We start from the raw sequence: 15394 nt of genomic DNA, 5'->3' as shown, positions 1-15394 counted from the left end.
ATTTCTTGTAGATTTCTTCCTCTTCGTTCAGTAGCTTCTTCAACTCCCTGCATCCATCGCTTCCTAGGTCGTCCCACCGGCCTCCTGCCTAGAGGAACCCATTCCAGAAACTTCCTTGCGTATCTTGTATCTTCCATTCTTTGGACATGTCCATACCATCTCAATTTGTTCTTTTCAATTATCTTCAGTACAGATGTTATCCCTAATCTCTCTCTGGTTTCTTCATTTCTAATTCTATCAAGTCTGGTCACACCTCGGATCATTCTCAGAACTCTCATTTCTGCTGCTTGTATTTGTGAAGATGTTCTTGTTGTCAGTGTCCAAGTTTCTGACCCATATAGAAGTACTGGTCTTAGTATTGTTGTAAATATTATGGTTTTAGCTTTTGTTGGAATATTCTTATCTTTAAGTATGGGATACAATGCACTGACATTTGCATTGTACTTCTGTATTCTATTTAAAATTTCTATATTCTGTCTGTTTTCCTCGTCGAAAAGTACTCCCAGATAACAAAATTTGTCGGTCTGCTTCAGTTTAACGTTTTCTATGTAAATATTACATTCCTCCTTTATTCTGCCAACTTTCATTATTTCTGTTTTTTGTTTGTTCATTCTCATTCCTTCCCTACTTAAGACATCATTCCATCTTGTCATGGCCTCTTGAAGATCTTGTTGGCTTCCTGTCACGACAGCGACATCGTCTGCATAGGCCAGCGTGATCTCTTTATCCTCCCTTACACACACTTCCTTCAGGCATCTGTCCATGTATATAATGAATAGCAAAGGAGAGAGCACTCCCCCTTGTCTCACTCCTGTCTTAATGCTAAACCATTCACTCTCCAGCTCTCTGTTCTTGACTCTGCTCTCCGTGTTCTTATATATACTCTTAATTACTCGTATCAGTTTAGAGTTTATGCCGTAGTCTTGATGTTGTAAGACTCTCCACAAGCAATCTCTTCTAATTCTATCAAAGGCTTTTTCCAGATCTATAAAAGCCACATATTTATCAATGCTCCACTCCCAACTCTTCTCCATTATCATCTTTAAAGTGAACACTAGATCTGTCGTGCTCCTATTGGGCCTGAAACCATACTGCCATATTCCTAGTTTCTCCTCGACACAGGTTCTTAATCTTTTCTCAACTATTCTTTCATACAATTTTCCAACATGAGATAACAGGGATATACCTCTATAATTTGCACAATCTGTTTTACTGCCTTTCTTATATATTGGACATACTATTTATTGCTTTGTGCCAGTCATGGGGCACTTTCTCCTCTTTCCACGCATTACTGAAAATGTACCTCATCCACTCTACACATTCTTCCCCAGCAGCTTTAAATAGCTCTATAGGGAGCTCGTCGTCCCCTGGGGCTTTGCTGCTTCTCATCTTCTTTAGTGCCTCCTTCACTTCCTCTATACTGATCTCATTTGGGTTCTCTCCTTGTTCCTCCTGTATATCTAGATTCCGCTCTTCATCCACTTCCACATCCTCCACATTTAGAAGTTCTTGGAAGTATTCTCTCCATCTTTCTTCAATCTCCTGTGGTTTTGTTAGTAGTTCTCCTGTTTTGTTCATTATTGCATATGTTGATTCGTTATTTCCTTTCCTATAGTTCTTAGCCATGCTATACAATAATTTTCTTGTTCCTTCTACGTCTCTCTCTAGATCTTGACCAGTCTTGATCCACATGTCCTCCTTGGCTGCTCTTTTGGTTGCTTCTGCACTGTTTCGTTTATCTACGTAATCTTCTCTATCTTCAATGTTTCTTGTTTTCATCCATTTTCTGAAAGATCTTGTTTTTTCTTTGACTGCTTCCTTAACATCATAAGTCCACCATGCAGTACTTTTCTTTTTGGTTCCATATTTGATTTTAATACCAACTGTCTCCTCAGCTGCCCCATACACAGTGTGTATGGGGCATTTCAGAGTAAGAATTCTTCCTCTCTCATAGTTTCATAAGCTGCAATAGCCCATATTTGTGTAACATGAATAGCAACGGAGATCATTTTTATATGACAAAATCCGCCATTTTGAGATATCGAGCGGTAAACTTTAAAAAATTAGTATAATTTACCTAATGCAGCTAGGGAGTTGAAATTCGCAGGATACATACTTCAGGATATATGGAAAAAAACAGACAGTTTTTTTACTTACTCTGATTGGTTTTGTACATAAGCCGAGAGCGATTCATGATGTCACGCTTATTGGCGATCTGGTGGGGGAGAACAATATTACTATATTTAGTTATATTTCGCCATACTTCCAGGTAAAGAGAATAAATAAAATATTGATCAAATAGATATCTGATGCGGATACATTGGCTATTTGTTGAAATTACAAAATGATAATAATAATAATAATAATAATAATAATAATAATAATAATAATAATAGTAATAATATTTTTAGTAAGTAAATCCGGGAAAAATTAGTTATAGCTAAAAATTTTCCGTTCTCTAACATTACGTGGGGAGAGAGAGCCGTAGATTTTTTTAGGAAACTAAGGAAAACCGGGTACCTCAAAAAAAAAAAAAAATAGATAAATAAAAAATGAATAAATAGATAAATAAAAACGGAAAAAAGGGGAAAAGTTATCATATCTGTACCGCGGCGTGTAAAACCGCAGGCATTCATGACGGGACGCCTCATTGCATAACACAATTTTTTTTTTTTTTATCACAATGTTGCATATACCAAAAAAAAAAAAAAAAACGAAATTGTAGAAAAAAATATGACAAAAAAAATTTCAGGTCCCTATCATACAATCCCCTCTCATTCTATCGGCAAGTTTATTGGTTCTGATGCCTACATGACTGGGAATTCAGTTGAGAGCGATCCCACAGCAACGCTCAATTGGTTCTCTCTGTGTGTGTGTGTATATATATATATATAAATATATATATATATATATATATATATATATATATATATATATATATATATATATATATATATATATATATATATATATATATATATATATATATATAACACACACTGTTAAGTACACCGAAACAGAGAATAGAGATAGCGAGAAGAGAAGAAGAATAACAAACTAAAGTAATAGGAAGGAGGAAGATGACAAGGGGAAGAGAGAGAGAGAGAGAGAGAGAGAGAGAGAGAGAGAGAGAGAGAGAGACGAGATAGCGCGGGCAGACGGGTCGCTGACGGATACAAAATTTAAAGTTCATCTTTCCCACACAATTTTCCCCACCCACTTTCTTTTGAGAGTTGAAATTGACAGGTAAAGTAGAAGAGTTGCTCTTCTCCACAGTGTAATTAGTTTTTACCTGGCCCACCAAATGACCCCACAGTTATTTTTGTAAGATGGTGCTCCGTCTGAGAGAGAGAGATGTACCGAGTAGTGAGCACGTGGCGGGGTGGGAGGCGAGCCTCTCATCCCCCCGGTTATCCACTCGTTTTCTCCTTTCCCTCCCCTCCCCTGCACATGAAACAGCTTGTGCACTTTCCCAGAGCCGCGAGGGGGCATTCCTTAGTCCAAATGGTATCAGACTAAACACCATAGAGGATAGACGAGACGTAGAGTGAGGCATAATAATACTGGATAGGGGAGGTATATTATTATTTAAAACCTACGGGTGGGATTTTATTGTGATGCACCATTATAGTGAGTACTATTTAGATCCTACAGGAGGACAGTATTGAGGCAGATTCAAATATTATTCGAAACGCAACAGGGCTCTTGCCCTTTGCTACTCCTGCAGGCTGATAATGACTCCTCACGTAGATAATGACTCCCCCCCCTCAGTTCGTATTGTCTGACTGTTCATGGTATTTGGGTCTATATTCTGACGGGAGCAGACACTGTTCTCAGTGTCTAGTTATGGGTTTGTTGTGTGTCTGAGTGTCGTGAGTGTTGTGTGTCATGTTTGTTAAATGTTACTGGGATTGGATCCCACACTCGTCAATTAAACAAACCAGGGAATTGTAAATTTTTTTGAGCCAGGCTACACCTGTCTACTTCCCAGATTTCTCTCAATTTTATAGAAAGTGGGGGTCTTTTTTCTGAAAGATTTTAGATACCCTTCTCTCTGGCCAGAGTGCGTAAAATTTCTGCTGAACAATGGGTTGTTTTTCGTTACTATGGGGCTGTTTGTCCATTGGTGGTATTACCCTTGTCCTACATGTGAGTTGTCTACTGTTTATGTCCTAGATCGCGGCTCACTGGCGTTTGTTATACTACCTTCTCCGTGGTCGGTTTTACCGGAGTGGCGACTAAATTGTCGACGACTAGCAGGCGCCTGAAAACGTTGTATTTGTCCCCTGCACTAGGTTACGTAGGAGGTGGTTTAAGGAAGCTGGCTCGAGTGGCAGCTGCGAGATGAGCTGAACCTGGTCATATATATATATATATATATATATATATATATATATATATATATATATATATATATATATATATATATATATATATATATATATATATATATATATATATATATATATATATATATATATATATATATATATATATATATATATATATATATATATATATACTCGTATATATATATACATATATATATATATATATATATATATATATATATATATATATATATATATATATATATATATATATATATATATATATATATATATATATATATATATATATATATATATATATATATATATATATATATATATATATATATATATATATATATATATATATATATATATAATACAGATTATACAATATATAATACCAGGTAAAAACAAAAAACAAATGTATATAAAATGTAAAATAAAATCTAAAAAGGCAAAAAAAGATAAAGGAAAGGGAAAAGAAAATATTTGAAAAATATACATATGGAAATAAAATTCCTTGATCGATTTTACTAATGGGACAATAGTTTCCAATGTTAGATTGCGAGAGAGAGAGCAGAAAGGGATTTAAATGTTATAAAGCAAACTGGCAAGCAAGACGGCTGAGGGGAACGCCATGAGTTGGCTGTTGGCCAGAGACACGCTAAAGAAGTCACACTAATAAGGTCGGCAGTCTGCTTTACCCACCTACAGATAATGGAAGTATTCTAACAACACTTAACTTCCACAGCTGTGAAAGGATCGACAACCACGTCTTGGGAGACAATTATAACAAGCAATAACACACATATGGTCAAGGTATAATAGCCCTGAGGCGTCTCCGCCAGTTTTTCTCTTCTCCCCATCTGCTGACTCTGTATAAGAGTGTAATTCTACCGCTCCGGACCCTATTTGGAAACCGGCATCCCAGTGGGATTTTTTCTATTTTTATTTATTTATTTATTTATTTATTTATTTCTTTTTTTTTGTGGGGAGGATTTTTGTTGCCCTTGGCCGGTGTCGCTCCGAAGTTACTCCCCTGGGTATAGAGTGTGTTATACGCAACTGCACTCCCTTGCTGGCTATTATTTAAGTTTTATTTAAGTAGTCCGGGCCGTACAGCCGATAATGACTCACTTACCGCCTTAAAGTAACTCACTCTACTAACTGTAATCCCGCGTCAGACTCCGCTAGATATTATTGCCTGTTTCAATACATATGCTCCGTCTAAGCACTCGGTAGTGACTGACTGTGTGAAAGGCTGGCGACATACATACATACACCCACACACTAACTTACATGAATAAGACTTCGCTTCTGAAATTCCAGTGATTAAACTGGTGGGGCTAGATGAATACTGACTACTTTATCGTCAAGAACAACTCTTCTACTCAATACTGGGTGAGACACAAATGGAAAGGACAAGGGAAAGTAAGGAAATTTACCTGGGGAATAGGAACGACTGCGCGGATAAATAATGTGTTAGGAGCTTCAGGCTGGGTAGGCTACGTGTCAATGACATGTCCAAACCTCCTCCCCATCCTGTTTGTCTTCTCCTTTCTCTCTCTCTCTCTCTCTCTCTCTCTCTCTCTCTCTCTCTCTCTCTCTCTCTCTCTCTCTCTCTCTCTCTCTCTCTCTCTCTCTCTCTCTTTCTCTCTCTCTCTTCGTTTTACATCGCGTTATCTCACTGCACACATCTTTTTTTTTTTTTTTATGTAGGAAGGACACTGGCCAAGGGCAACAAAAATCCAATTAAAAAATGCCCACTGAAATTCCAGTCCCACAAAAGGGTCAAAGCAGTGGTCAAAATTGATGAATAAGTGTCTTGAAACCTCCCTCTTAAAGGAATTCAAGTCATAGGAAGGTGGAAATACAGAAGCAGTCAGGGAGTTCCAGAGTTTACCAGAGAAAGGGATGAGTGATTGAGAATACTGGTTAACTCTTGCGTTAGAGAGGTGGACAGAATAGGGGTGAGAGAAAGAAGAAAGTCTTGTGTAGCGAGGCCGCGGAAGGAGGGGAGGCATGCAGTTAGCAAGATCAGAAGAGCAGTTGGCATGAAAATAGCGGTAGAAGACAGCTAGATATGCAACATTGCGGCAGTGAGAGAGAGGCTGAAGACAGTCAGTTAGAGGAGAGGAGTTGATTTTGACAACTTTCTTTTGCATCCTAATGAGTGAGATATATAATATAATATAGGAGTTAACATTGCATATGAAGTGACCAAATCCCGCCCAGCGCCTGTAGTTAGCCCACAATAATTTTTGCAAAATTTCATCTTCTTAGAGCAAGCTTGTGGCAGTAGACACCTGCCGAAACGATAATTACTCCCAGTGAGGCTAAAGCACTGTTCAGGGGTTGCTGTGAACTTATCATTAAACCCAGCTGTGACCTCACTGAACATTTCCCTTTGTGTCTCACAACACAAGGGGGCAGTCACAGCCTGCCCTCTAAAGACAACTCTCTTCCTCCACACAAAACCACAAGCACCTAATAACACACGCACCCTTCACTCAAAAATTTTAAAATCATGGCGACTCCTACACCAGCCTTGGAATCCCCATCTGGGGAGGGGACCATAAATGTCCCTAGGTCGGACTGCCTTTCTGTCGACGATCCTAAGTGTCTTGGCACCCCCTCAGCTTTTTCTTCATTAACTTCTGCAACATTCGTGGTCTAAGATCTAATTTTCAATCCGTTGAGCACCACCTCTCCTCTTCTAAACCTCATCTTCTTTTCCTCACTGAAACTCAGATGGCTGAGGCAACTGACAGTAGCCCCTTTTCTGTTCCCTCCTACTTTTTCTATCCTAATTTTCGATCCAAAGCTGGATGCTGCATTTATGTGCGCAATGACTTAACCTGCTCTCGTGCCCACGCTCTTGAATCTTCCGAGTTTTCCACCATCTGGCTACGACTACAGAGTCACTCTCATACTAAATTCATCTGTGCTGTATACCTCTCACCTAACTCCTCTGACTATAAGAAATTCTTTGACTCTTTAACTTCCAAAGTAGAGCACATTCTGACCCTCTTTCCCTTTGCAGAGATCTCCATTCTTGAAGACTTCAATGTTCACCACCAGCTTTGGCTTTCCTCTCCTTTCACTGACCATCCTGGTGAACTAGCCTTCAACTTTGCTGTCCTCCACGACCTAGAGCAATTGGTGCAACACCCTACTCGTATTCCTGACCGTCTTCGAGATACGCCCAACGTTCTTGACCTTTTCCTGACCTCTAATCCTTCTGCTTATGCTGTCACCCTTTCTTCTCCGTTGGGCTCCTCCGATCACAATCTCATATCTGTATCTTGTCCTATCGCTCCAATCCCTCCTCAGGATCCCCCTAAGCGAAGGTGCCTCTGGCGTTTTGCCTCTGCTAGTTGGGGGGACCTGAGGAGGTATTTTACTGATTTTCCTTGGAATGACTACTGCTTCCGTGTCAGAGACCCGTCTTTGTGTGCTGAGTGCAGAACAGAGTGTCTGGCATGGAGGCGTTCATTCCTCACTCTTTTTCTCTTCCTAAACCTTCTAAACCTTGGTTTAACCTTGGTTTAGCTTGTTCTCGTGCTATACATGATAGAGAGGAGGCTCACAAAAGGTACTTAAGCCTTCCATCACCAGAATCTCATGCACTTTATATTTCTGCCCGGAACCAAGCTAAGTCTATTCTCCAACTAGCCAAAACTCCTTCATTAACAGAAAGTGTCAAAACCTTTCAAGATCTAACTCCTCTCGTGACTTCTGGCATCTAGCTCAAAATATTTCCAATAACTTTGCTTCTTCTTCTTTCCCTCCTCTATTTCAACCAGATGGCACCATTGCTATCACATCTATTTCTAAAGCTGAACACCTTGTTTCAAACCTTTGCTAAAAACTCTACGATTCTGGGCTTGTTCCTCCTCTCCTCCACCCTCTGACTACTTCATGCCACCTTTTAAAATTCTTCGCAATGATGTTTTCCATGCCCTCGCTGGCCTAAACCCTCGGAAGGCTTATGGACCTGATGGGGTCCCTCCTATTGTTCTCCGAAACTGTGCCTCCGTGCTTGCACCTTGCCTAGTCAAACTCTCTCAGCTCTGTCTGTCAACATCTACCTCTCCTTCTTGCTGGAAGTTTGCCTACATTCAGCCTCTTCCTAAAAAGGGTGACCGTTTTAATCCCTCAAGCTACCGTCCTATTGCTTTAATTTCCTGCCTATCTAAAGTTTTTTAGTATATCTTCAACAGGAAGATTCTTAAACATCTATCACTTCACAACCTTCTATCTGATCGCCAGTATGGGTTCCGTCGAGGCCGCTCTAGTGGTGATCTTCTGGTTTTCCTTACTGAGTCATCCTCTTTTAGAGATTTTGGTGAAACTTTTGCTGTTGCCTTGGACATATCAAAAGCTTTTGATAGAGTCTGGCACAAAGCTTTGATTTCAAAACTACCCTCCTACGGTTTCTATCCTTCTCTCTGTAACTTCATCTCAAGTTTCCTTTCTGACCGTTCTATTGCTGCTGTGGTAGACGGTCACTGTTCTTCTCCTAAATCTATTAACAGTGGTGTTCCTCAGAGTTTCTGTCCTGTCACCCACTCTCTTCTTATTATTCATTAATGATCTTCTAAACCAAACTTCTTGTCCTATCCATTCCTACGCTGATGATACCACCCTGCACTTTTCCACGTCTTTTCATAGACGTCCAACCCTTCAGGAGGTAAACATATCACGCAGGGAAGCCACAGAACGCTTGACTTCTGATCTTTCTAAAATTTCTGATTGGGGCAGAGCAAACTTGGTATTATTCAATACCTCAAAAACTCAATTCCTCCATCTATCAACTCGACATAACCTTCCCCTCTTCTTCAATGACACTCAACTGTCCCCCTCCTCTACACTGAAGATCCTCGGTCTGTCCTTTACTTATAATCTGAACTGGAAACTTCACATCTCTTCTCTAGCTAAAATAGCTTCTATGAAGTTAGGTGTTCTGAGACATCTCCGCCAGTTTTTCTCACCTCACCAGCTGCTAACTCTGTACAAGGGCCTTATCCGTCCATGTATGGAGTATGCTTCACATGTCTGAAGTGGTTCCACTCATACTGCTCTTCTAGACAGGGTGGAATCAAAAGCTTTTCGTCTCATCAACTCCTCTCCTCTTACTGACTGTCTTCAGCCTCTCTCTCACCGCCGCAATGTTGCATACTCGTATCTAGCTGTCTTCTACCGCTATTTTTCATGCTAACTGCTCTTCTAATCTTGCCAACTGCATGCCTCCCCTCCTCCCGCGGCCTCGCTGCACAAGACTTTCTTCTTTCTCTCACCCCTATTCTGTCCACCTCTCTAATGCAAGAGTTAACCAGTATTCTCAATCATTCATCCCTTTCTCTGGTAAACTCTGGAACTCCCTGCCTGCTTCTGTATTTCCACCTTCCTATGACTTGAATTCCTTCAAGAGGGAGGTTTCAAGACACTTATTCATCAGTTTTTGACTACTGCTTTGACCCTTTTATGAGACTGGCATTTTAGTGGGCATTTTTTTTTATTGTTTTTTTTTTTTTTGTTGCCCTTGGCCAGTGTCCCTCCTACATAAAAAAAAAAAAAGTGAGGGGAGCGTGCTGGCTGCTTGCCATCCTCCTGTTCCTTCCCTATTCCTCCAAATCCCTCATTGTCATGTGACTCAGCCGCCGCGCTTCTTGGCGCAGGTGACGTTACTTCCTTTGTTCAATTAGGGACTTGTTGTCTTAAGGGAAAGACGAAGATGGCTTGCTTAAGTGACAGAGCACTGGCACATGTGTTGGGGGGATAAGTTAGAGGGCAATTATCAGTAAGTATTGCACGAGTGTTAACAGCAGTAATCATCATTCACAGGCTTGGCTGAGTCTGTGAGCCAGTTTAATTCGTGATGGATTACGAGTCTTACCTTATCTGTCAATGCATCTGGTTGTTTGTGTCTTGTTTGGAATCTGTGAGTGGTTCTCTGACCATCTCGGGCCCTGTCGGTTGTACTTGTATCATTAGTGTTTTCGTGCGGTTCAAAGTGACAGGCGTTCAGAGCTCACTTCTGGGAGCTCTGAAGCCAGAGGATTTCATAATTCTGCGTGTGTGTAGCTTTTATGTAGGTCTCTAGAAGACTGCAGGGAGAATTTTCTTGTGCAGAGGATATAATGCTCTGTGACTGTGGGTGGCTTCACCTCTAGTGGAAAGTAACTCACAGAATATCATAGACTTCATACTTGTGTGTCCTTTGTCATTGCTGTTGTCCCTCTCCCCCCAGCATGATGCGATTCTTTTTCGGTAAGGTGTTTGTTGTTTGCTATATGCTCTTCTCCAAGGGCGGGTAAACGGATTGGCGACCTCATAGATTTGATAGTTGCAGGCAACCAGTAGGTTTCTGTATTTGTGTATGTCTGCCCTTCACTAAGCTACATAGAAGGTAGCTTGAGGAAGCTGACCCGAATCAGTGCAGTTGCGAGAGGTTGAAAATGGGTCGTAACTATATATATATATATATATATATATATATATATATATATATATATATATATATATATATATATATATATATATATATATATATATATATATATATATATATATATATATATAACTGCCGTGTAATGTGGTTGCTTTTGCTGGCAGGTGACTCCCACATCAGATCAAGCCGCACACTTCGCCGTCGAAATGGCGTCCAGACGAGTTGACGACCCCAGGAACTCATATGATGCATGCAGGAAACACCAGCCTACAATGGTAAGGGATGAGTTGTACAATTATTATAGTGAAGGCTCGATGGAGAAGATGGGGAGAAAAAGAGAATAGTAAGAGAAGATAAAAAAGGGAAGAGAGATACAGTAACGCTTAAGGATAGTACTCAAGTGGATATGGGAGGGATTACCCCTTTATCTAACGGGCGCATTTCACTTGGGCGTATTGGTATTGCATTGGACGAAAAAATTTTCATTTGGGCGCAATAAAATTCACTTGGGCGTTGAGTTTAGCAATCCCCTCATTTTTTTTTCTTTTTCTTTTTCTTTTTATGTAAAAGAGCCACTGGCCAAGGGCAAAAAAAAACATGAACAAAAAACAAAAGTCCAGTTATTGCCAGTTCCATATATATGCCAGATAGAAACGAAAAGAAAAAAACAGGATGAAAGTCTTGAAACCTCACTCATGAAAGAGCTAAAGAAAGAGTCGAAGTCATGGGGAGGAGGAAATACAGAAGCAGACAGGGAGTTCCAGGGTTTACCACAGAAAGGGATGAATGATTGAGAATACTGGTTAACTCTTGCATTAGAGAGGTGGACAGAATAGGCATGAGAGAAAAATGGTGGTCTTGTGCAGCGAGGCCGCGGGAGAAGAGGAGGCATGCAGTTAGCAAGATCAGAAGACCAGTTAGTGTGAAAATAGCGGTAGAAGACAGCAAGAGATGCAACATTGCGGCGATGAGAAAGAAGCTAAAGACAATCAGTTCGAGGAGAGGAATTAATGAGAGGAAAAGCTTTTGATTCCACCTTGTCTAAAATAGCAGTATGAGTAGAACTCCCTCCAAACATGTGACGCATTTTTTTTTTCTTTGGTGTAGGAGGGGCACCGGCTAAGGCCAACAAAAATTGTAATTAAAAAAAAGGCCTACTGAGGTGCCGGTCCCCGAACAGAGTCGAAAGCGTCCGTGAAAAATACATGATAAGTGTCTTGAAACCTCCATCTTGAAAGAGTTCAAGTCATAGGAAGGTGAAAATACAGAAGCAGGCAGGGAGTTTCAGAGTTTACCAGAGAGAAGGATGAATGATTGAGAATACTGGTTAACTCTTGCATGAAGGAAGTGGACAGACTAGGGGTGTGTGTGTGTGTGTGTGTGTGTGTGTGTGTGTGTGTGTGTGTGTGTGTGTGTGTGTGTGTGTGTGTGTGTGTGTGTGTGTGTGTGTGTGTGTGTGTGTGTGTGTGTGTGTGTGTGTGTGTGTCACGAGGGTAAACACCAACACCGGTCAGTCCATGCTCCGTAAAAAGTTGATGATTTCGGAGAATTTAGCTCACGTCAGAAAAATTCAACTGTAATGATGCGTCCATGGAGGATGTGAGAACACATCCAGATGTTCCGGTTGGTGGAATCTTTTGGACATAGTTTTCTATTGCCATGAAAGCCTGACCGGTGAGACCCCAGTTCATATCAAATCGTTAATTCAAGTCTGAGCATGCGCACGACAGAAAGACGACGTTTCCTAGGCTACCTGGGTGCCCACGACGCCCACCTACAGTTAAGTCCAAGTTGAAGTCACGTTGTGTCAGCAATGTCCAGAACACTCATTGAGCTACTACAGATGCAACGGAACCAGTTGACAAGAATAAATAAAAATGAGCTGGTAGATATATTGCTAGTAACTCATCATCAGGATGCCAAGTCAACACAAGGATAGATTAACGAAGTTGGTGGCGGAGCTGACGACGTTAAAGCAGGCCGTGATGTCACCCGACAGCGCCATCAATAAGAAAGTGCAGGAGTTACAGCAACAGGAGAACAAGCAAGCTGTTATTATTGCAAAACAGCAGCGCTAATTGGAGTCCCTTGACAGAAAGGAAGGGAATGCAACCTGGTCGTGATGGAAGTACCGGAGGACCATGAGGTACTGGACGGTGCCACTACGGATAAAGACAAGTTACCCAAGTTGTAGGAGGGGGCGCGGGCTTCCTGCCGAGTGACGACCGTGCGGCGGCTGGGCAGGCCGGTCGGTGCGGACCAAGGTTAGCGGCGGCTGCCCAAGTGCCCATCCTGGTCACTGTGGAGTCACGGGAAGACCTGGACGTCACGCTGGCCATGGCCAAACACCTCAAATCGGCTGGTGAGCGGTAAATTTACAAGGTGTTCATTAAAAAGGATGTGCATCCCAGAAAGAGGGAAGAAAGGAAGCGATTGCGGGCCGTGAAAACAATAGAGATAAACCGCCCTGACAACCAAGGCTGCGAGATCCGACTGCATATGAAAGATAGGGAACTATCGCGACCGAATTGTTACAGGTGAATGGAAGCTGAACTGTTTTTGAATAGACCACAAAAATACATGAAAATCGTATCGTAAAATATCGCTGCTGTGAGGGCTAAGATGGGAAAAGTTTTATAATGGAGATGCTGCAAGAATTTGACATAGTGGGCTTAGATGAAACTGACACCTAGATCTATATCTTTACTGGTTATGTGTCTTATGTGAGTCGTGGCTCAAACATCCCTCATCGTGGTGGTATATGTGCCCTCATTAAGCAATGCCTCAGTCAGTACATAAGAGATGTATACACCAGTTTTTTTGACCAAGTGTGGTTTAACCTTACATGTGTAACAGGCGTATTTTTTGGTTACTGCTATGTGCCGCCCTCCGATTCACTCTATTTTAGTCTAGTATGCGAGCTAAGCTGAATACAAACAAACATCACAATGGGATTATAGTGTTCGGTGATTTTAACGCACGTTTTGGGAAAATAGTGCGTGATTTACGAGCCTGAATGGAAATGCAGCATCTCTCGTACCCAGTAGGGTACGAGTAGATTCAGTAGGAGGAGGCAGTAGACACCTGCTGAAACGACAATTACTCCCAGTGAGGTCTAAAGCACTGTTCAGGGGGTGCTGTGAACTTATCATTAAACCCAGCTGTGACCTCACTGAACGTTTCCCTTTGTGTCTCACAACGCAAGGGGGTAGTCACAGCCTGCCCTCTAAAGACAACTCTCTTCCTCCACACAAAACTACAAGCACCTAATAACACACACACCCTTTACTCAAAAATTTCAAAATCATCATGGCGACTCCTACACCAGCCTCAGAGTCGCCATCTGGGAAGGGGACCATAAATGTCTAGAGGTCGGACTACCTTTCTGTCGACGACTCTAAGTGTCTTGACACCCCCTCAACGTTTTTTTTTTTTTTTTCATTAACTTCTGCAACATTCGTGGTCTAAGATCTAATTTTCAATCTATAGAACACCACCTCTTCTCTTCTAAACCTCATCTTCTTTTCCTCACTGAAGCTCAGGTGTCTGAGGCAACTGACAGTAGCCCCCTTTTCTGTTACCTCCTACTTTCTCTATCCTCACTTTCGATCCAAAGCTGGATGTTGCAGTGACTTAAGCTGCTCTCGTGTCCACGCTCTTGAATCTTCCGAGTTTTCCACCATCTGGCTACGACTACAGAATCACTCTCAAGCTAAGTTTATCTGTGCTGTATACCTTTCACCTAACTCCTCTAACTATAAGAAATTCTTTGACTCTTTAACTTCCAAAGTGGAGCACATTCTGACCCTCTTCCCTTTTGCAGAGATCTCCATTCTTGGAGATCTCTGTGTTCACCACCAGCTTTGGCTTTCCTCTTCCTTCACTGACCATCCTGGTGAACTAACCTTCAACTTTGCTATCTTCCACGTCCTAGAGCAATTGGAGCAACACCCTACTCGTATTCCTGACCGTCTTGGAGATACGCACAACATTCTTGACCTTTTCCTGACCTCTAATCCTTCTGCTTATGCTGTCACCCTTTCTTTTCTGTTGGGCTCCTCCAATCACAATCTCATATCTGTATCTTGTCCTATCGCTCCAATCCCTCCTTAGGATCCCCCTAAGCGAAGGTGCCTCTGGCGTTTTGCCTCTGCTAGTTGGGGGACCTGAGGAGGTATTTTGCTGATTTTCCTTGGAATGACTACTGCTTCCATGTCAGAGACCCGTCTTTGTGTGCTGAGTGCACAACAGAGGTGATAGTGTCTGGCATGGAGGCGTGCATTCCTCACTCTTTTTCTCGACCTTAACCTTCCAAACCTTGGTTTAACACAGTTTGTTCTCGTACTATACATGATAGAGAGGTGGCCCACAAATGGTACTTAAGCCTTCCATCTCCAGAATCTCATGCACTTTATATTTCTGCCCGGAACCATGCCATGCCTGTTCTCCAACTAGCCAAAAACTCCTTCATTAATAGAAAGTGTCAAAACCTTTCAAGATCTAACTCCCCTCGTGACTTCCGGCATCTAGTCAAAAATATTTCCAAAAACTTTGTTTTTTCTTCTTTCCCTCCTTTATTCCAACCAGATGGCACCATTGCTATCAC

The 15394-nt window shown here is 41.4% G+C and overlaps 1 protein-coding gene across 5 annotated transcripts in view; it reads left to right on the top strand.

Moving 5' to 3' along the window:
- Window positions 1-15394, top strand: part of LOC135094141 (uncharacterized) — a 54009-nt gene that overhangs the window by 3538 nt on the left and 35077 nt on the right. For 3 of the 5 annotated variants that reach the window (XR_010263612.1, XR_010263613.1, XM_063993946.1), the window contains exon 2: window positions 10953-11063. The exons of the other annotated variants lie outside the window; for them this stretch is intronic. The gene's annotated coding sequence lies outside the window, so the exon portion shown is untranslated. The remainder of the gene's footprint in view (window positions 1-10952; window positions 11064-15394) is intronic. 5 annotated transcript variants of the gene reach the window in all.

The sequence above is a fragment of the Scylla paramamosain genome, chromosome 44, assembly GCF_035594125.1.
Source record: "Scylla paramamosain isolate STU-SP2022 chromosome 44, ASM3559412v1, whole genome shotgun sequence".
Taxonomy (NCBI): Eukaryota; Metazoa; Arthropoda; class Malacostraca; order Decapoda; family Portunidae; genus Scylla; species Scylla paramamosain.
Note: the sequence above shows the minus strand (reverse complement) of the source record. Positions and strands in the feature narration are given on the sequence as shown.